Source organism: Plectropomus leopardus, chromosome 21, assembly GCF_026936395.1.
Source record: "Plectropomus leopardus strain MGB_pleo_1.0 chromosome 21, ASM2693639v1, whole genome shotgun sequence".
Lineage (NCBI taxonomy): Eukaryota > Metazoa > Chordata > Actinopteri > Perciformes > Serranidae > Plectropomus > Plectropomus leopardus.
Genome location: NC_142196.1, coordinates 14,921,870 through 14,943,239, shown reverse-complemented (window position 1 = coordinate 14,943,239; position 21,370 = coordinate 14,921,870). Strand labels below are relative to the sequence as shown.

General features: G+C 39.0%; 1 protein-coding gene across 3 annotated transcripts in view; it reads right to left on the bottom strand.

Moving 5' to 3' along the window:
• ncoa2 (nuclear receptor coactivator 2) overlaps positions 1-21,370 on the bottom strand; it is a 71,124-nt gene that overhangs the window by 47,724 nt on the left and 2,030 nt on the right. For 2 of the 3 annotated variants that reach the window (XM_042510084.2, XM_042510086.2), the window contains exon 2: positions 5,618-5,703. The exons of the other annotated variant lie outside the window; for it this stretch is intronic. The gene's annotated coding sequence lies outside the window, so the exon portion shown is untranslated. The remainder of the gene's footprint in view (positions 1-5,617; positions 5,704-21,370) is intronic. 3 annotated transcript variants of the gene reach the window in all.

Below are 21,370 nucleotides of genomic sequence, written 5' to 3'. Positions count from 1 at the left end.
ACATGGCCATGCAAGATATCGCCATACAAAGCTGTTATTGTTTCTTTCCCCAACTCCTAGAAATCCGATGCTGATTTTGAAAAGTGCAACAGAGTAAAGCAAAGTGTATATTTCCTGATGGCAATAAATTAGACAATCATTTCTAAAACAAAAAAGTAACAATTACTCAAAAGCAAATATATGTACTTTTGGGCTGTCAAGCTGTACCTATTGGGTGTGACTATAATGGTCTCTTATGTGTAATAATTTAACTATATAATTTATAAAGATATGTTCATATATTATCATTTTACAGTGTTTGTTGTGTCAGCCAAACCCAAATTAATGATTTCAGATTGGCTGTAATTAAAAACTAACAAAATCGATTAGTAAAGATTTTGTTTTACAAAATATTTTTGAATGAATTTTCCATATTGTGATACACTTCCTGGCCACTTTATTAGGTACACTTGTACAGTCTATTACAATCCAGCACATCAGCAGTGCTTCATATTCTGCACTTGGAGAGTTTGTAACTGACACTTTTTAAAAAGCTTTTCAAGGTTTGGGATTGTAAATGTAACATTGCTATTTTTAACGTAAAACTGATATAATTCAATTTTAAAGGTGAACATAATAAAATGGCCAGTGTATGCTGTATTAAAAAAAAAACCTTCATTTATATCATGATACTGATTTCAGCCATATCACCTAACAAAAAAAACAAATATTTCTTCCACATTAGATAACTATGTAACGTGTTTCTTAAAATACACAAAAAAACACAGTGTAGCTATAACGCCCCCTTCTCACGATCACGTTTGATATTACTCAACAGATTTTCTTTAACAAAGTTCAGCTGCCATAACCACACAGTGAGCCATGCACAACACCAGAGGGGGGGGGGCTTCAAAAACACTGAATCACCCATTCCAGTCATAGTAAAACGAAGAGGAAAAAAAACGACTGCAGAGAGGAAAAAAAAGAAATCAGTGTCTGATTGCCAAGGGGAGAGGGCATGTGCCAGTGTGCCATTCCTGTAATCATGTGGGTTAGCAGGGCTTTGATTATAAAGACACACCCAATGCTTCTGGAACTCAGAGAGCACTGGGCATGACTGTGCATTTAACTGCATCAAAAGCTATTGGGGAAGTGTTTGAAGTCTCCTGCACTATAATAATGAGGGCTCTTCCAGAAAGTGCAAACCCACTGTGGGGCACTGAACAATGTCTCGCTGGTGTGTAATCTGTCCTCACATAGCTTCTTGGCACAACAGGGCCCGAGAGAGAACTGGAGAACAAGAGCGCACCAACAAAGACTGCTTCTGGTGGACTGCAACACGGACCATTTACTTCCCCCAAAGTGAAGAGGAAATCATGACGGGGAGGGGCCCAGAGGATTCACGTCTTCTCATCTTACCTCTCAATATTTGCGAGGGTGAGAAGAAGTGTGGAGAGAGCCAAAACACACAGAAACACGAAGGAACCATGTCAGATGGTATTAAAGACAAACATGTATTTAAAAACAATATCAATTTCAACAGAACCCAACTTGGGTGGGGGTCTGCAGTGAACTCTGGCCTCGCTGACAGCTGCTGTTACCTTGAACCAGATGTTCTGATATTAGGTTTGGGTCAAGGGGGAGGCATAGGGAGAAGGAGGGAGGAATGTGATGACGGATTGAAAGAGATTAAGAGCAATGTGAATTTGAAACCTTGAACGCTGGGTGAATCTAACAAGACCTGACTGACTCTGACTGTATGGAGGAATCGGATCAATGACACGGAGCGAGCTAAGGAGAAAATGAGAGTCTAGATACAGTAAAGGAAGATGGGGAAACAAAGGGAATAAAAATAGGTCATGGGCCTCTTTCATAGGGAAGGTTCACTGAGTGTATGTTGTTGTGTTCAGTAGACGTTGGGTGACATTGTTCAGAGATTCCAATCTGTAAATGTATGTCCATAATGCATGTCTGCTGAAGCACAGAATTACATTAAAAAAGGGCATAAAGTTAGAGGTTCGTTATGCTCTGCAGGCTGTCTTGTCTAGCCATTTTCAGTCTACTCAATGCACAATACACTCACATGATGTCAACAAAAGGTAATATTCTTACACGCATTTTACTTATTAAACAGAGAATGAGAACCACAACACCTTCTGAATTTCTGTTTCTGTCTTATACTGAAACTAAATGACTTCTGCATAGTGGAACCTGTTTGTTTTTTTTTGGGTGCCCATGTTACCATGTTAGAGCTGCCACACTGACAGCATGAGCAGCGCTGCTCAGCTGTGGCACATCCAGAGAAACTGAATCTCACTGATTTTTCCTGCATCAAGTGTGCACCTTTCAGCAAAGGCAGATAGTGAAAATGGTCTTTTGGAAATTATATTAACTCTATACCCCCTTTTACTACAGTTTAAATGTCTTTAGACATGAAGAAATACAAATGTGTCTGTTTTACGCAACCTTTCCTGTTTCTGTTTCAACATAAAAACCTAACAGCGTTTCTGTCCACAGCATCCCTTCAGCTGATAGCGTCAGCAAGCCCCCAGTTTGGAGAAGAAGGCAGGAGTAAAGCTAAGCAATGCACTGCTGTGGACAGGGGCTGCGGAAAGTCAACATCAGTTTAAGTGTACACTACAGTTTGGCGTGATGACGTTCTGTAGTCTCTTTTAGCTAAATGCTCGCAACTGTCTTTTTTAAGACACATCATAACAGCATTTGTGAGTAGGGCATTTATTAACATATTTTATGTCTTAGAATAAAACGTGCAAGTCTCTTCAGCTAGCGTTAACCGAAGAGCTTTTTTAAGACTTCTAACCAAAAACCCATTCTAAAAAATGGACTTTGACATGAGGGAACCTAAGGTGCTGAAATACTGTTAAAACAGTCAGTGCTGTTCAACTTCTGTCTGTGGACATGTTGCTATGGTTTTTGACAAAAAACGTGTTATCAAGTGGTATTGCTAACAAGGCTAACCTGGCTCGACCAAGTATTGTTAACAATATCTTGGTTTTCTGACTTCTTGTACTGGAACAATGTCAGCTTGCCTGTGATGTCATTCCATAACTTAAATAGAGCGTAGCATATGGATAAGTATCTCTCACAACCCGACCTGAAAAATCTTCACTCCCCCTTTTACTCATTTCTCTCATCAATCTCACTCTCTTTCACATGCCTACTTCTGTGGGAAGTTCGGTTTTCAAAGTCAGCTAAATGACATTAACAGCCAATAATTATCTAGTTATTCGGTACACAAACAAATCGATCTTTTTCAGATGTTCAGAAATTCTGATGAAAACGCACAAACTGCTGTTGACATAGCAGAAAAAGAGGTGTGCACCTTGCATGCTACCAAGTCCCGCTCATGAGCTTGTCCACTCTAGAATCACTGCAAGGTAATGGCTCTAAAGTGCCGAAGTGCAACCCAGAGCCAGGCCCCCCATTTACTGAAAGCTGATCATGCTCATGAATCTTTAACACTGGCAGTCACTTCAGGATGTCGCAGGATGGGAAGGGGAGGGCTTTCTGTATAATAAGCACAGAATGCCGGGCTCTGGCTGACAGAGAGATACACGGAGAGGGGAAGGGAGCTGGATTCACAAGGGGGAAGAAAGACAAAGAGTCAAGGGATGGCAAAATTGATTAACTAGTATAAATAAGCACCTCTCCTCAACAATCTAGTGAACAATTGATCTGTGGCTGAGCGCACTGGCTGAGGGAAGATTCAGATGTCAGATGTCAAAATTACCACATATCAATTTGTGATCCCTTATTTTAGTGCGCCCTGGGTTCCCTAGCTGTCAAACACATCGTTTTACTGCGTTAAAATGCGGTAAATTCCTCCAAACTCATGGGTTTGTGAGCAAGTGTTGTTGTTCTGCGGCATGGCGCAAACATCCAGCCAGCATTTCAATTAATGATGCCAACACACTGACAGTCCAAAGCTGCTTCGAGAAAATGAGTAAAACTAAAAAAAAAATGTATTTTTCAGCGGCACTATGGCTCTACAGTGTTGCTGCTGGCATACACATTTAAATAACTGTGTTTTTCATGACACTCAGCTTTCAGATATCATACTAATCACCGCAAAACACTATAGAAAATTTAATTAGCTTTGCCATTTTACTGCAGGTCAACTACATTATTCAGTGTCAGCTATATAATGTAGGGAAATATAAATATTGGATTCAGACTCTGAACACATACTTTACATCAGATGACTCACACTGAGGGCATGAAAAAATAGTATTTTTTGCACTTGCACAAGTATTTTTTGCACTTGCACAAAAGTGCATTAAAGCTACAGTTGGTGACTTCTATCAAGAATACATTTTTTTATGTTTGCTGAAACATTTACTACATCCACATAGTATAACATGAAACAGGTAATCTGTGAAAGATAACAAGTTGCTCCTCCTCATGGTGCTTCTAATGGCGTTTGCTTAACTTAACCGACAAATCAGAGCCTCTGAGCCTCTAAAGCAGCTGTCAATCATATCAATCACGGCTTCTGAAGTGTAGTCAAACTAGGCAGTGTTGGACTTCAAAGGTTTTCAGAAACATATTTTATTATACCGTTTAGCTGTTTAGCTCTCTCCACTGACCCACCAGGCGCCCCTGATTGGATATTTTTGATCATGGACTTGGACTCTTGCAAATGCCATTAGAACCACTACGTGGAGACAGCAGGACATGATCTTTTTCACAGTCTCATGTACTACTTTGTGGATATAGTGACAGTTTTAACACATTTGACAAAAAGTTATCTTTATAAGTTACCAACTACACATTTAATTCAACTGAAGTCCATTTAAACTAACTAAAACCAAACTCAGCTAATGCAAGCTGTTATTTTGAGACCACTCTGATGGTGTTGTAAGGACTGTTGGCATTGCAGTAATCCTAAAAGACACATTCTAGCCAACACCATCTGAACTGTAACCTGTAAAGTAAGAGAAACTCATAGAAAGAAAGGGTGGTTACAGCAGTTGAGCTATTTTCAGACAGGAAGGATTAATACTGCAGACTGATGGGACTATTGGATGCAACCCTTACTTTGACAAAACATCTGGATATGGACACCACTGGGTGCAAAGAAGAAGAAAAGTCAAGAAAGAACTGTGTGGAAATAGAGCAGAGAACCAGGCCGACTTCTTTTCACACAGAAAAATTCAGGAGATCCTGTAAACAAAGTTCTCACTGTGTGGTTTATCTGAATGGAAGTGGAAAAATGCCTAGAGGTTTTTATATCAAAACCACTATCAATGCTCTACCCTTATATGAGAGAAATCAGCTCAAATGCAGCCTGGAATACAAAGCATGTTTAGGGTGCATTTAGCCCAGTTTATAGCATAGACAGGCACAGAAGCCAATAAAACAAACACTGCAGGAGGGGATATGTGGGGTTGTTTTTTATGGAGACATAAAGATCAAATCTAATCTTTTTTTAAATAATAATTAAATGAGTAATGATCTAAAATAAAAAAAATAAAAAGTTTTTTTAAAAAATGTTTTAGATCAGATGTTTGCATCATCTGCACAAACTGGTTATTTTGTGTTTGGACCGAGTATCTAATTGACACATTGCACAGTACAGTTGCGTAAAAGGAGAGTTGGCTGTGGCTATGCTTCTCACCTTGGTTTCAGTCCAGAGATTCCCTCAGGCCATTGCAGCAAGACGGTAATGCTAGGAAACCTTTAAGCATCATCCGCGTCTCCCTGCTGAAAGAAACAACAGCAAAATTGGGATGTACAGTACACAGTGTGAATCAGCACAACTCTCATCACAAAGGCAGAACAGTGTATAATAAGGAAACGCTTTAACATTGTACTGTGCAATGTCCTGTGCCCTTTCTATACTCTGACATTTACATAATGAAGTGAAGATGTAATTATGTATTTACAGCTACAACCAGGTCGTCTACGGGTACCGGACACTTGAATATAATGCTTTTTAAAGCCTTTTAAATATCGTTTCAAATCAAATTTAAAGACAGATATTTCAACAACTCATCCTATTCTTATTAAAACATTACAGATGGGGCTTTTTTGGTTATCATAATAGCTTAAGTGTTGTCTTGTCACGATTTTAAAGGCAGCATTACAGTGATGCAATTTTCTTACCAGACTGTTCTTACTGTACTATTATTTGCCTTTACCTACTTATGCATTAGATCCATATTACTGCTTCTGTGTTCTGTGGTCTCACTGTAATCTGACATTTTTTGCAGGTCCGTGAATACAGCGCAGCAGGTGGACTTCTTTTTTATCTCCTTCAGCTGAATGTCACTCGTGAGGTGGATAACTGATCTGTTGATATGTTAACAGCAGATCAGATCGATAGATGAGAGAAGATATTTGCAGATTTTTATAAGTCAGTGAAGCAGAATGAACAGTTTAGTTTACTTTTAATGCTCGTCTCTGCCTATACTGCATTATAAATAACCTATATATCTATAATAACCTATAATCCTAATTAACAGTCCAGCTCCATTAAGACTATGGTGGGACAAATTAGACTATGGTGGCCAGCCATAGTCTTAATTATTAATGGGAAAAACTGCAGTATTAGCACCAGTGGTAGGTTTTAAAATTTGCAACATTAGAAGCATCATGCAGAAGAGCTTGACTTATTTTGACAAAATAAACACATAAATAAAATAAATAAATATATTAAAAGAAAAAATCTGATAAAAAGTTTGTGGAAATATAGACCTTAGAAATTTGAGACTACTAAATTACTTTAGAATTTAGGACATTTTCAGACTTTTTAAGGACCTGCAGACAACGTGGCTGCAACTAAAAATTGTTTTTATTATCAAATCATATACTGATTATTTTCATGGTAATTAACTTGTCTAAAGTGACAATTTTGCATGAAAAATGATTAATTAGGCCTAATTATCAAAACAGTTGCCTATTGTTGATCAACTAATTACTTGTTTCAGCTCTAATGATATTGAAGACATTTTTTGTTCTTTTTATTTGTACTGCTCTCATTCACTGTTACTGCACAACAATGCGTCATAAAATGTCCACATTTTGAATACCGCAATACCCCACAATGATGCCACTCCTCACACAGACCCTTGGCTAAGGACATGTCCAGCTCCCACATCTCATTAGACCTTGAAAGAAGTACTTAGAAAAGGATCCTTCTACAAGGATGCTTAGGTGCACTGAAACACTGATTGGACAGAAAATGATTTAACCTCATGCTGTACATGTTTTAGCATGGTCTGCACAAAAAGCAAAATTACTGTTATCTCCTTTAGTGGATTCAAAGCAAGATCTTCATAGAAAAATGATAAAAACAAGCATACAAATCATACTGGGAGTTCTCGCAGCCAAGCCCCACTGAGTAATGTTTACTGACTCATGAGTTTCAATACACAGTTGAAAACAGCTAATTAGAAAGAAAACCGTTGAAAACAAGACAAAATGCTGTACTTCTGTATTATGAGTGTAATCAGTCGACAGAATGCAAAATGTCCACAAAAATGTCAAACCAATTTTAATTAGTCAACTAAGTGAAAGTATCAATGTGCTTCAAACTCACAACACGTCATCTTATCTTGCACTAACTGTTTGCATTAAGTTAGCAATGAGCTGCAAGTTAAGAGTCTACAGGGCCTTTTCATGTCCTTGGGGACCTTAAAGCCTATTACATTGTGAAACACAGTGTGCCTTTTTAATCAAGGCTCACAATTAATTAGACAGGAGAAAAGTTTCAATTTGAAATCATATTCCCATTTGAATAATTAGAAAATGCAACTCAAAAAAAGGACACTTGTAGGCTATTTGGCTACACTGAAAAAGCTCCTGATGAGAGAGTTTCGGTGGGGGAGCTCGTCTTGTACTACATGTAGCCTGATGAAGCGAGAGCTGGCCGGCCCCTCTTGGCCTGGGTGATTTCTCCCAAATACCTGCCAAGTGAGCCAGCTGAGGAATGCATTCACGTGATGTCATGTGCTGACATAACTGGAGAGTAAACCGATTCCCCTATTGAACCCTGCACAAGCCCGCAGCTAGGAGCTATTCAGAAAGGTGATATTAAGTATTCTGAACTGCTGCACGCAATAAACTCAAACAGCTGAGATCTGTGATGAGTCAGGGACGGTGACCGCTTACAGTTAAAACATGGCATCTTGACAAAAACTCTTTTTCGCATCTGTAAAGGACTAAAAAAATATAAAGTACGAAATAGCTGATATGTCTTAAATGCTACGGTCAATCTTATCCTGTTAATGAAATTTCATTACTGCGTATTTCTCAACTCCACCTTCCTCTTTTCCCTTTCCTGCATAGCTGTTAGTTCTCATCCTCTGGAGGAATTTCCTCTGAGCTTTAATGCTGTCACATGCTCCGTCTCAGTCCAGCCCTTGATCTGGCGACTGAGTGACAGAATAATGCAGGGTGTGAAAACACTCCATTGAGCTTGTATCATGGTAATCATTATTAAATTGCCAAACTGGATCAAAAAAACTTCCAAGTGATAGATTTTTACAGTGAAGTGAGGCTTTTCTTTGTTTATCATTTTAATTGCTAGAAAGATCCACTAAATGATAGCGATTTCCTTCCAGCAAATCAATCAGCGGTACAACAGGAAAAAATGAATCATAGATAGCTATCATGCAACAAAGAAAAATACTGTTCTACAAGCAATACTGAAGCATCCGTACACCGGGTTACATCAACCACTTTTACTGACTGCTGGTGTTGAAGCATGTTACCATTTTTATCTAATCTGATTCTAGGGATGGATGATATGGCCATACATAATATTGCAATAGTTTTAGGCAATATTGCGATACACAATATGTATCTCGACATTTTGTAATCTCCTCTAAACTACTAAAATAAATAACTTCTGAGTTAGAATAACTTTAAATAAAGTAGCTACTGATAAATAATAAAGTTAAATAAAGCAATGTCTTAATAACCTTAAATTGAATACATTTATAATAAATTCAGTTAAGTATAGTTATAATAAATTCAAATAAAGTGCTGCTATAGAAAAGTATTGTTATCACATTTATCTACTTGCTATAGTAAGACAGCAAGTTATTTTCTTTCTTAATTTAAAGACTCATTTATCTATGTTGTTGTTTGCTCTGTTTTTGTTACATGCTAGTTTGCTTGCTGGCTTTTTCAGAATGTTGTTATGATAAAAAAAATTTAAGCTGTTTCACTGGTGCTTTTATTCTGAAGCACCAACTCGTCTTGGGTTGGAAGTGTTGATGTTTTTGCTGTGAACTTAAAGCTTACGGTCAACAGAAGCTGTAAGCACTTGACAGAACGTTGAACTGTTACTGCGGGACAGTTAAACATGAGGATTTATTCACTGAGAGCTGGAAACAAATCAACAGATCTCCAGTTCATTTATTAATAATATTTGCAAGTTGCACTGGTGCTCTGTGGTCACAAAATGCCACTGAATGGTCACAGCATGTGACGCATTGAGTTTGTGGGTTTGTGTGTGCTTGTCTCTTGGAGAGGGAGAGAGTCAAAGGAGAGAGGGAAAAGACATGAAACAAAGTCTCATGCCGGTGGCTTAAAAAAATTGATTTGACAATTTACACTCAATGTCATTTTATGCATCCAATGTGGAACAAGCTGCGATACATTGAGTATAATGGATATATTGTCCGCCCTGATCTGATTCATATATTTCATATGTAAGCTTAATGCCCATTGTGAGCCATGGAAAATGTCAACTATACAAGACTGTACCAAACAGACTCTCACATATTAGACCAGCTGAGCCATGCCAACACTTCCTGTGATATTAGGGGTGGGGACCCGCTGGTGACATTAGTGGTGTGATCCAAGACCAGTGGCGAGTCACACCAGAAGTATGCATGCACATATGCCTGCATGCAAGTGTGCAATTCATCTAGACATGCTGGAGCAGAATACCTCCTCGGGACAGACTTGAGGAGCTTTGTATCCTTAACGGGCTGTTCTACTTGGCACAGAAGTGTTGAATGACACATGGTGTAACCTAAACAAAAACACACAACCCTGCCAAGACTGTCACTGAGCTTCAGCAGCAACATTAATTGAGTTTCATGTTACCCTGAACACTGGTGTGACACAATCAATGCATCTTCTTGTAAATTAAAGCCTGATCCAAAAAAAAAAAATACAAATATGAAAGGTCAAAATTAAAGCCAGATAAATACACACTACAGAACTTCTCCAGGACCTGACACAGAATCATGGGAGTATTTAATTTGCCCAATACACTCGCAGTCCAACCATCTGTTGGTATTTAAACAGAGGTCAAAGATCATCAGGTTAAAAGTTCAAGCTCCCCTTAAACAGAGTGTAGCCGATTAAACCGTAACAGTTTGATACGCAGCACAAAACCTCACATCCTCCTGAATGTTTGTGACAAAACAAATGAAGTGATTAGTGAAATGATAAAAAAAAAACAAAAAAACTGAATGACAGAGATCAACAGATTTCACCTCCAAGTTCATACAGCTGTGAATGTGCTTATTCATCAAGACAACAAGCATTTCTGTTAACAGAAGCAGACTGATCGTGGGAGGTGGGCAGAAATGTTGCCCAAAGCCAAACCTTGGGAGTAGTTTGTAATCCCTTCTTTCTCCCAGAGTTGGCAATGGGCTCCATCTGAGTAAAAGGCTTTGTCACCCAGGTTGGGCTAACAAAGCTAATGAGCTGGCTAATCGGGTTCAGATAGGACAAAGGGTAGATAGTTCATGTGCTAGAAATTGACCATAATGTCCAGGTCACAGAGGGGCTAAACACCAATGGAGCCCCTACTGGGTGCCTTTTGAATGGCCCACTAATGGCCTTCAATTCAATAAGAATCAAGGCTGATGTCTATCCTAATGAAAACACCTGGCTTTTTAGCTGTAGTAACACCAAGGTTTGGTCAAGAATCTCTTTAAAACTAATAATCAATTGATTTTTGTCCCCAGAGGTGGACGAAAATCAGTTTTGCCAAACAAGGATTTCTTCTTGTGTAAGTGACAGGTTGACAAAGTATACATGTTTCACCACAAATGGGTATGTGACAGCTTAAAACACTAAGAAGTATTATTTTATAAGCAGGTTTAAACCCATATACTGACCACGGCACCTGCTGTAACAATCTTAAACTTATTTCCTCAGTTTTGCCCTGGAACGAGGCACCTGATACCGATTTATGTCAGTGGTGATGCTCTATAGCAAAATGTGGAATGTGGTTGTACTGCGTTTCTCTGGGGAGATGTTTAACTTTAAAGCAGAACACAGGTAAAAAAAAAGCTCCTCTAAACAAGAATGCCTTGATAGACAGTCTCAACAAAATAGTGTTGGACTTTTGTGTGCAAGATTGCAAACACTTACACAAAATAACATGTAGAGTATCGATCTACATAGACAATGGCACACTTGTGGTTCCAAAGGGTGTATTCAGAAAGTCAAAATCTAACACATTTCTATTATTTATAGCTCAACAGCATGTACAAAAAGTTAATTCTGTCCCAGACTAACCTCAAAGCATGGTCATTTCCATGAGTAAAGCAACCAGCTTATGCAAAAACATATACATCTGGTCTGTCAGCTTCTGAAACAGTATCTTAATAATGTTTGAAATGAACTTTTCTGTCCACCTACCACTAGGGCTTGTGGATTCCAAAAATCAACAAAATCAATTACATACACCAAAAAGCATTGTATTTCATGTCTACAACTGCTGGTGGGCCATCACAATAAGAGCATGCATAATATAGTTCCACTACAGAAGAGACTTCATGGTCACTAAAATTAGGTGAGGGGAAAAAAAGTGGATATATATTTACGTCTGTATCGATTATCGGCCAAATAGGTTGTTTTTATATTGGCAAAATATCCAATATTGTGCAACAGTACCACAAACACAGATTCATGAGGTAAAAACAAAATAACTCACCACTACTTTTGTGTGGCGTGTAAAAATGTCAATTTAAATGTCTTCTTTTACCAGTAATGAAAAGACGGGTACGAAGAAGGGGGACGCTGAAAATATGTACTATTTTGACAGAAAATCCGGTAATCTTGGTGACATCAACATATACAAAGATTCTCACATTGAATGCTCTTTTATTACACTCTGGCGCTATGCCAGCGGATTTCAATGGGCTGCTCTAATGCAGATGCAACCCTGTGCCAGGTGCCCTCACATCTGTTGCTCAAATAGCAACAGCCAGTTCCTTCAGGTGTGACCTCAGGGACAGTAAACACAAATGTGTACATACCTACCATCATGGGACAGCTAAATTGTGTTGTAAAAAAAAGATGAGTCATAATGGCAAGAGAAAGCAAATGTGCATGTAGCTCAAACAGCCATGGAGATGCAGAGTTAGAGAGAAAGAAGGAGTGGGACGCAGACAACAATTTATGTGTACAGCTGATTACATCATGCTTTTAAAATGATTTGGAGCTCATCTTGTGACTGGTACGCATGTCAAACGCATATCCTATTGTGCCTGTGTATGTGTGTGTGTCCACCATCTTTTATTGCCTGTCATAGTTTGTAAGGAATTAGTTCCCATGGAGGCCTGAGGCTATACAGTGGGAGCAGATTCAGGATAAGGAGGTGCCATGTTAGCACAGAGGGGAGGGGAAGAGAAGATCAGCTGACACAACTATGTCACTTTATCAGCCGCAGACTGAGACAATGTGACAGGCCAGACTCACAGCAAATGCACATACAGTGCCTGACCAATGTGCAAAACACAACTATACCAACGTGCTTCAGTTTGGATTTAAATTAGTTAGAGGGCAGTAGATGGGACAAAAAGAGGTCCGTAGTGTTTGTCTGCTCCATTAAACCAACATGTGAGAAGGGTAATAATCTGTAGAGCACGTTTAGGGGGATGACTTTTAAACCCCAGCATTACCTGATTAAGAGCACTGCTGCTCTGACAGTGGAACAAGTAATTGGACCAGACAGAGCAAAGAGCAAAGTGAAGCAGCCTTCCCTCCCTCTCTCTGTCGCTCTCTTCATTTACACAGTCCTCTGCTGAAACACTCGGTGACAGCCAGGTCAGGCAGACCCTACAACTATGGCCATTTAACCTTTACTTAGCAAAGCAAGTCATTGACAGAGTCACTAATAGGAGATAACGGTATGTTTTTTCAGTCTGGGCTCTCTGAGAAATAACAGATAAAAAATGTAAACAGAAAAAAAGGAAGTGTTCATCACCTCTAGGGCTGGACCCGAATATTTGGCAATTTGAATATTCGCTAATAGGGTAGGTATTCCATTTTCAAATTTAGGGATTCAGATATTCCTTCTTTTTTCTGGTAGAGGACAAATGTCATTTTAATGTTTGCGAGAATAAATAAATAATTGGCCTGCATCTTAAATCACGCTCCGCTTCTGTTTCACAGAGCTTTGTAAAGTTATTATGAGTAGTTTGCAGGTATAAAATAATATGTTCACGATGATCAAAATGTAACAAGCTGTGTAATGTCACAAAAAGCACACAGAAAGGTCAAAGCTCACCAGGAGTAGACCCCTTTCTTGCAGCATAGTGCAGACAAACTTTATATCTTCCACAGTAAGGACACTTATCACTTTAAATAATTGACTAATTTACAACACTGGACAGAGAAATCTGTATTGTGTAACTGTCAGAGTTTTTTTACTTTGCTAACTAAACCTATAAAGTGTCACCTCCTACCCTTACTAATGACAACTATGTTGAGAATTATCAACAGGGTATTATACTAAGATTAATAAAGGCTGACAGCAAGCACACTTCACTGTTTCCATCCAAACTAGCCACTGACCACTGATGAAATCCTTCCAGATCAAAGTCTGGTCTTCATTTCAGACATAGTGACATCTATCTGGCTGGGTATCCTGCTGGCCATGTCCATCTATTACATAATGTTTAACTCTGAGTGATGACCGTATAATGGTGGTGAGATGAGCTCTGGTGACATGACTTAATTCCCTCATATCCTGTCGTCATTTCTATTAAGAGTCAAAGAACTCCACCCCTACTCAAAGTTTTTAATTTAAAATATTGCTTCTGCAGCAGGAGCATCAGCGTAACATCACGGCTCTGCCTCTCCTGTGTAATCTCCTCTCCAATGAGTGCCTTTGTTTTGCACTCCACTGCCAGATGAGATGGGAGGCGGTTTTGTTTTGATGGCCCACATCTTCAGGTGCCAAAACCACAAATCTCTGGAGTAAAGGCATGAATGGAAGCACTTTGACATGCAAACAAACACATGCACACTCACACACTCCATGTGGGACACATATAGGTATTATGGCTGTTCTGTTGGAGGGTGGGGGTGTAATTAAATTATGCAGAATTTCCATGTTAGCCTGGATCACAAACACAGTCATAATTAAGTTAGCATTAATAGCACAAATACACGAAAAAACAAAAATGACAGGAAAAATGTTATGCAATCTTTCTGAAAAACTCAGTAACTAAAGCACCAGGAATTGCTTGTTAGCAGAGACAAAAATGGCCTTTAGGTTACTAACAAAGTCACCATCATTATAAATTTGATTAAAAAGAGCTGGTCTTTTAATGTGGTGACTGTGCTCACAACATCTAAATGTCTGAAATGTATGTCATGCACAGTTATTTCTGGGGTAACATGGAAAAATGCTTTTTTCACTCTCTATTGCTCATGAAGTACATGACCTGCGGTATTTTATCTAATAGAGATAATAAAAACTAAACCCCAATGTAACATCTGTCATATTAGCATGTAGTGTCTGTGTAGTCATAGAATGGCATTGCTTTTGCAGTGTTTGCCACAGAATTAGAGTGTATATGTGTTGGTAGTTATTTTGTTTTTTTAATGTGTGTGTGTCCCTCTGTATCATTCTATGTCCCCTCTCTAAATTTGGAGGTTTGAGCCGTTCCTTGAAAGCAGTGCACTCAGCAACAGTTTGGATAATTGATCTATCTGTCCACTCAGAGGTGATCAGAGCAGAACGACAAAGAGGAGCAGTTGCTGCAGAGGCAACTTAGACCCATTTTAGACTGAACAGAATGAACACTTAGTTCCACTTTCAATACGCCTGAAGTTCTGCTGCTCCGTCTGTACCTAGAGTATGCTCTACGTTCCGAGAGTGTGGTGCTACCAAAACCGAACGGTATACATATTTCAACGACACTCTTAATGAACAGTCCAGCTCCAAAAATAGAATATCTATTTATGTTGGCAGGTGTTTTAATCATGGCAGGCCACCACAAAAAATAATGTGTGCGAAAACCTGTCTTGTCTCCAGTACATGCCATAAAACTCTGTTACCCAAAGACAGATGATAGAGCCATACTGTTGCCTTTGGATGGCATATTCCTGCATTACAGTCAACACAGCAGGTGCAGTTTATTTCTCTTAATTGCTCATCCGTGCAAAATAGAGCAAACGTTGAACCCTCATGTTTGCTTGACCTAGGTGTCTTACATGATCTTTAAAAAAAAACCCAGGGATCTGTACACATGGATCTAGAGCAGTGACCGTTTAATTGTATCTGCCACATCCACTCTTGCGGGTCATGTCAGAATTAAGACCACAAACCAATAACAAATCTCATGTAACCTCTTATCACCACATATCTTGGTTTCAGAAAATCCTGCAATTTCTTTAGTTATGAATACTGCATTTATCATTAAAAAACAGAGAATATTCTGATTACATCATCTCATGAGGGAAAATAACTGATACACTCGATACACACGATGTATTTATCAGGTGAGGGGACATTTATGATGCCATGCTGGACTTAATGACTAATTGAGGAAACTATTACTAGATTACCTGTTAATTTAAAAACATAACTTGTAAGATACGGCTGCATGTCCATCTGGTAACTTAGTGCACAGCTGATTTATATGCACACCATGTTCACCTATTCATACTGGTCGTTTCACTCACCATTTATGGTTAATTGTGGGAGTTAACGGGGCGTGTTATGAGGCTCATGAACCTGTGCAACATTTTATGTCCTCAGCGATTAATAAAAGGAAACAAGTAGCTCAGCTGATGGGGATGAGCTTAATTTAGCCATAATATTAACCTACAGTGTACCTAAACTGCACAGTATGGATGGAAAACATAGGTCAGCTAAGGAGATTCCCTGCCCTGCTGAAAACAGTAAAGATAAAGCAAGCAAAACCATATTATAGGTCACTGAAGGAACACTGCTGAGTCAGCAGCGAGCGAGAGACACAGAGAGAGAGCGATGAGAGAAAGGGGGAAAGAGAAATCATGCTGGTCAGAGTTTGACCCTCACAATGTGTACAGAAATGAAAAGCCTGAAACTGAATCCCCACATTCCTCTGGCTTTATGACAAGTGAGTGAGAAATGCTGCTGCTCTGCACATGTCGTTGCATACTACCTCAGCGCAGCCTGCGATGGTGCCGTTTACCTCCATTCCAGAATAAGATGGTATACCAGATTTTTCTCGGGGCAGATTCACGCCGCATATTTTTGGACCACCCACCCAACTCCAGCAGGCAGCTTGCTCAATCCAAGTTCTCTCTCCCTCCCTCGGTGCCAAGGATTCCACCCTGGGCAGTGGGAAAGGTGCCAACCACATGCTAGCACCCAGTGCCACAAACACACTGTGGCAGAGGGGAAAGCAATTCACCCACACGCACAAATTAAGACTTCAAAGCACACACCCTAACCTTTATGTACAACTCCATCCTGTCATGAATCAATTGAGAGGATACCATCTTGCTCTTTTATGATCTACCTTTGTCATTCTTTGAGGGAAGGGGGAGTGTTTTATTCCTTCCCATAAAGCACTTTACAACCTCTGTTTTTAAATAAGTACTTTTTAAATTGTATAGTATATTACCACAATCAAATGACTGTGGGAAGTGGTAATAAAAATGAGGTACAGAGTGCATATTCAAAATAGCAACAGTTAGATCTACCATATTGTACAGCTAAGCAATACCAGCCACACAACACAAGAGAAAACAGCTGCAGAAGCACTGTCACATAGTCATGTGACCTCTGTTGTCTCCTCTGTTCAAGCCAAACTGGCTGAGGGCACCTTCTTAGCAATGAGCAGTAGACACCACAATATCATTTAGCTTGGGAGATCAATATGCACTTTGCTGTAGCTGACCTACAAAAGTGGAGAAGCGTGGACCGTTGAAATCATTGGATTGCCTGTGAGCCTCGAGATCCTTAGAGGCCCGATGGAGTCTCAATGGGAGTAGAGCAAAAGGCAGCCTACGGTGCGATGTTACAAATCTCTGTTTTAAAAAAACATTACAGATTCAAATAACTAGCCATATCATTCTAACACAAACCAAGGAATTACCCCACCTTAAAAATGATTAAAAAACAAGTCAAGGACATTTCAGCAGTGCATATGTTTAACAATATAGAGCTTGAATGTTCCTTTTGAGAAGCACACTCTTCCACAGCCATTCATCACAGACTGGACCTATGGGCAAACACTAGGTGCAAACAGTAGGTGCAAACTAAAGGTGCAAGTTATCCAAGAGCAAATCTAGGCTCAATTATTGGGCTCAATATCATCAGCAAACAACTGTGATGTCATGGGAATCCCTCCTGTTGATCCTGAGCTAACAGAGTAATTAAGCTTATAGGCAGCACTTTTCTTCACTGATAAATCATCATCTCTTCACAGGCCCACCAGGATTTCATGGACTTCTTTTGGGATTGGTGCAACCTAAAATGCCCAATTTCATCGCAGCTTGTCCAAAAAACTGTGATGCACGTTCCAATATTTTTGGGCTTTTTTTTGCAATTAATTTGCATGAAAAATAGTTAAAAATCAATGGCATCTTGCTCCAGTCAGAATAAAACCACACTTTTATGAGTTTGTGATTTATGCTACTCTAACTGTACCACTTACCATGCATATTTAATCTAATTAACCTTGATCCTTTAAGCATGTGCAATAGATGCACAGCCTCTGTTATGGTTTATACGTCTTGTCTGGTTGCATTTCAGCCATTCTCCGGTTTTGTTTGCAGTAGAAAACTGTTAATCGATGACTTTCATTCATATCACATATCATCACACATATCACATCATTCACAATAATACTGGTTTAACTTTAAATTTAAGAAAAAGTAATTTCTTATCTGTTAAATATCAATTTTAAACATATTTTAAAAAAAGGTCAAATTGTGATAATAACATGCGGACACGTAAAACTTTATTTTACTATATTTTCTTGTGTTTTGTCATATCTTAAAGAATATAAATATCACAAAAATCCCCTGAAATATTGTGATATTATTTTAGGGCCATATTGCCCACCCCTAGAGTTTAGTGATGTTGTGTGGGGGACTGCTGTGATTGGTGAAACTCACCGCAAAATATGAAGATTGGTCAAATTTGCAGAAAAGACAAAATGCAGGGTCGCAAAAATTCACGAGGATTGGTTGAATTTATATCAATTGTTTGCATCATCACAACATCCTGGAGGGACTGCTTTAATGACAAGCGCTGCACTTGGATAATACTGCGGTAAAACAAACAAACAAAAAAAGATCACATTCAGACTGCTGTTAACAAGAAAGGACCTACTCTTAGCACAGATAGATGGGAAAGCTGATTTGAGGTCAGCTACACAACACAATGACAACATGCCTTGAAGCACAGAGGGAGTAAATACTCCGGCTCCTCCTCTTCTATGTCAAAGTCCTCTCAGCTTTCCATCAACCATCTCTGCCTCGTGTTTGACGTCTCTCCTCCGCCGTTTCCCCCTCCTCTCTCTCCCTGTGCTGTAAAAACCTGGCCATTTCCCCACAGCTCATCCCTCACGCCCACCCAGGACCTGTCACACTGCTGTTTCCATGACAACACAAACGCAGAGACAGCAGGGTGAGATGCCCAGTGAGACAAGGCAAACAGATACCAGGGGGAGTGGTGCATCATGTCAAGAATACACTGTTGTCCTCATACAGCATGTGATGGACAGATAACACAACGTACTCTGATCTGTTACATTTAAACTTGACAAGAAGCCACATGGTTTCTTGTGTGTTTGTTTAACCTGTCTAATCGAGCAGCCAAAGTCTACCTTACTGTTCGATCTCTATTGTCATTTTCTAAATGTAAAAAATGTAAAGCAGGGGAAATGCTAATAATACCAATGTTCTTAGTGTGGCCTGATCAAAAGAGTCTTCCCTAACAGCAAAGCAGCCCTTATAGTTTCTCCAAACATTCAGTCTTTGAATTGAATTTGCAGATTTGAGCGAGGGCAATAATCATTTGCAACATCCGTATGAAAGCCTAAATTTCTGCCAGCCTCTCAGCACTGGCTGTTGTCATTTGACACGGCTTTTAAAAAGAAGCCCATGAGCACACATTAAAGAGTCTGTGTTTGACAGAGGGGTATGGCGTTGTTCAGGAGCTGGATGCACTAAGTGGCAGAGACAGGGATGTCATTTTCCAGCCTGGTTCAAATGAGTCAACTTAATGTTGTCAGCGAACAGAGTGTACGGAAACAAGAGAAGTGGAGTAGTCAACTAGTAAAACCTGATATATTTAAAAAGGGATTTAAATCACAATTTAAACATAAGTTTTTCTTATATTGGTAAGGTGTCCTTTATGAATGTAATTTGTATACATTTATAATTTTTAGTGCTTGTACAATATCAAGATTATACTAAGATGGCACTTCTTAGACTAAAATTTGACTTGTCAATTAATATCTTTTTAAAGAATATTTAAATAAAGAAACATGGTAGTGAGTTTGGGGAAACGTTCATGTATTCAGACTGTTTGTTTTTGCCAACCAAGGGTCCAAGCCACAAAGGCTATTAATTTACTACTACTAGCAGTAGACAAGAACATTATTAAAAACGGTAACACACAACCACAAAATGTGGCATTTTAGCATACATTTCAACATAACCCACTGATCAGTTTTGAAAACTGTTTTCTTTTATTTTTCTATTGAAATACTAATCAACTGACAGATCATTTTAGCTGTAAATGGGTTTAAACGCCTAGAGCTGATTTTTTGAAGACGTGTTAATTCCTCTGAAAACTGCTCATGATTTGAATGGGGCTTCTATTAAAAGCTTGAAATAAGTTCAGTTGTTATTACAAGCCTAATGCGTTAATATTAATGGGGCAGAAATACCTGGCCACCATGTGATTTAGCTATATTCACCTCAGAAACTATGTGTTGCGCACTGCATTCACTTGGGATACACAAAAACAGCATTGCAATTGTGTAGCTAGATGAGACTCCTGATTTTGTATACAAATTTTACACTATTAATCAGTATTGACTTTGTTTAATTCTCAGGGCAGCCTCTCCACTAAAAATTGAATCACACAAAATTAAAAACATAAAAAACTGATATGCCGAATCAAAGACAGCCTTTATAGTACCGTTATAGTACATTTCAGGAAGACTCCAATACACAGCAATTACATAGTTTCATCTGTGTTTTCACAGGTTTATTTAGCCTATAATTTATGCTTAAATCAAAATATAATTAGTGTTTGTTTGCAAAGATTGCCTCATTACAACACATGTGAAAAGTCTGCATAAATCACAATTTAGCATCTGACATCAATACAGAAATGTAATTAAATCCTATATTATTTTGGGCTGGAGTATGAAAAACTCATATTAAGACAACAGTGACAAACAATTCAAGAACTGGCAGCGTATGCTACAGATCAAGGGTCAAATGATTACTGTATCACTCAGGTGACGCAACAAAGCGAGCCTATCACAGGGCAAAAGTCAGTGATTACAAGATGAGAGGCCTGTCTGCAAGTGCACTGGAAAAATACTGCTCTGTTTTATGGAATTATGAACACACATTGAACATAGGGCAGGCAAACCAAAAAAGAGCTCAACGACAATATAGAAAGATGGGTTTGTGTGAAGGAAATTACAGGGTTGAATGAGCCCAGACTGAGAGAAAACAGCCAGCCAGCGAGATGAGGGCGAGACATAGAGGTAGAGATTGTTTCCGAACAATGTGACAAGCTGGGCATTTTTCTGTCACACACCTGTTGCTATAGCTGTAGTTTACAATGTGTTCGGGCAGATAATTACATCTAAGGTAACACCTGTTAGACTTCCTGTGCCAAGCCAGTGTGAGAAAATCTCCACTCAGTTATCCTTGTATAAACATCCACATACTTTCATACACGCTCACATGAATTCCTCTACTGTCATCATGCAAACACAGTTGTTTTATTGCACTATTAGGTCGAAATGACATGAAACACATTTTTCAGTGTACCAGCCAAAGGCAAAAGCCCTGTTTTATGATCCTCCGAACACACTAGTACATGTAAGACCTTAAATAGTACATACAACAAAAGCTAAATACTGCGTACTGTAGGAATGCATGACTCCATCTGTACAGGACTGCATTCTTTGTGACTAGGGGA